At 38.0% G+C, this 2276-nt stretch overlaps 1 pseudogene; it reads right to left on the reverse strand.

Moving 5' to 3' along the window:
* Nucleotides 1-518: 518 nt before the first annotated feature.
* Nucleotides 519-1343, reverse strand: LOC114622320 (annotated as a pseudogene).
* Nucleotides 1344-2276: the final 933 nt, after the last annotated feature.

Raw genomic sequence — 2276 nt, forward strand, 5'->3', positions numbered from 1 at the left:
TCACTTTCACAAACATACCTACAAAACAAGCTAGTACAAATGAAAGTACATGACTGTCTACAATACATGCAAATATCAAGCCACAATTTTTCAAAAGAATTTTTGGCCATTATTTTCCAAGACCATAATTTTTCCATAAATACACTGACAAATAGATAAAATCAATGCACACAACATATATATATATATATATATATATATATATATATATATATATTAGAATCCAAAGAACCCTGAAAATATAATACTAGTGAATACATGAGCATCAACATGATGTGATCTGAAACAGGGATCTGTGCAGTGTTGTGATTATGTAAACAGTGACGAATATATAGACTGTGAGTCATGAAATGCCCATGCCCTAAGCAAAAGAAGTGAAGCATCCAAACAGGAAGCCACATACCCTCCTGCAAGCCAAGTTCTCTAAGGTGAGAGTATGAAGAGAACTCAGAGATGTCAATTATGTCATCTAGAGTAAAACTTTGGGAAAACAGAGAGTCTCAAAGTCTGACACAAGCTTACTTTGCTTTAAAGGCCCTGATGCAGACTTGCTGCTCTGCTTCAGGGCTTCGAGAGACAAAACTAAAGAAGTTGTTAATGGGTTCAGGTGCTGTGGGGGAAGCTACAAACAAATGGTATTAACTGAACATTTTCATCTCCACCACCTTGATTCACAACTGATGTACTTTCCAAAGAAAAGTGTAAGCTGTTCCCTAACAGAAAGCCAAAGACAGCAGGCAACAGAAAACAAAGACAGTGTGATCAGAGCTTGTTCCAGGGAACCTTCATGGCTAATAATTTTGATATTTTGTAGCCCAAGGTTGTAAGAAAGACGCTGGAGCTTTTGATACTGGTGATTGTGTTCCATAATATTTTTAGAGATATCACTAATTTTTTTCTTATATTCTTCTAGAACTTTCCTCATAGAGGTAACCTTCCTTTCATAGAGATCAACTCTACATCCTTGCCCTGTATTGGCTGTGTATACATCTTTTCCACCTATTTCAGATTATTTAGTCTTGCTGAAATTATACTCTTGATAGAGATGTTCCTGGTGTACCTGGTATGTCCTGAAGGCCAATTCTCAGGAGGTAGTATCCAATACAACTGCTAGTCAAAGCCCTGCCAATACCATAGCTTTATATTCTTTTGACTGAATGACAATATCTAGCTTTCCAGAAAGAATGCTTGTAGGCAGAGCAGAGAGTTGGTGAACAACTAAACTCACCACTGTCATGCTGATCACAGAAGATGTGAGAGCAGGCCATGACCCAAGTATAACCAGAGAACTTGATATGACACTTTTGGTAATTGCTAGGCAACATGTCTTCACACAAATACATGATAATAATCTCCAGAAGAATCCAGAAGCCAGGTGGTGGTGGTGGTGGCGCACGCCTTAAATCCCAGCACTTGGGAGGCAGAGGCAGGTGGATTTCTGAGTTCGAGAGTTCGAGGCTAGCCTGGTCTACAGAGTGAGATCCAGGACAGCCAGGGCTACACAGAGAAATCGTGTCTCGAAAAAACAAAACAAACAAACAAACAAAAAAACAAAAAATAGAAGAAGAATCCAGAAAGCAATGTAGACATTTATCATTTATCATACAGCCATAATTAACAACATGAAGGTCCAGATGGGCAATGTTGTTGGTATCAATCTGGTGTTCTCTCACGAATACTAAATATTTATACTTCTTGAATTTTGTGCTTAGTTTCTCTGTTAGCAGATAAATCTAGCTTTAATTTAGGAATCCAAATTGAAATATCTTAGAAAATGCTTAACATCATTTCTACCTTTATAGCTCCATCAGACTTTAAACCTTCCTCTTGAGAATGTCCAAGCCCACTTTATAGATATTCTAGGTTTCGCAGAACATCTGGGATGACACATAAGTGCTACAGTCCCAGCTCTTTTCTGAACATATTTCCTCTTCAACCTAGAACAGCCCACTACAAGTGAGAGACAGAGCTCTAACTTTGACTTCTTGATAGTACACGTGAGGAATTTTCTCTTAGACTGGCCCAGAATCATTCAGAATCCTGGCTTCTGATGATTATTGCCTGGAATATTTATCAAAACATTAGACCCTTCTAATGCACACTGTTTTAAGGCCAGAAAGACAACATCAGGCCACTGCATGATGGCCTGAAGTTTTCAGATAAGAAAATTTGGAACACTGAATCCTTGTGTTTAAGTGGGTATAGAATGCAGGCAACATCTGGAAATTCTGCTTGGATAAAAGATTTAGAACAAATTCTTCAGCACTTATGAAAGT

This window comes from Grammomys surdaster, unplaced genomic scaffold (assembly GCF_004785775.1).
Source record: "Grammomys surdaster isolate TR1022 unplaced genomic scaffold, NIH_TR_1.0 64, whole genome shotgun sequence".
In the NCBI taxonomy this organism is placed as follows: Eukaryota; Metazoa; Chordata; class Mammalia; order Rodentia; family Muridae; genus Grammomys; species Grammomys surdaster.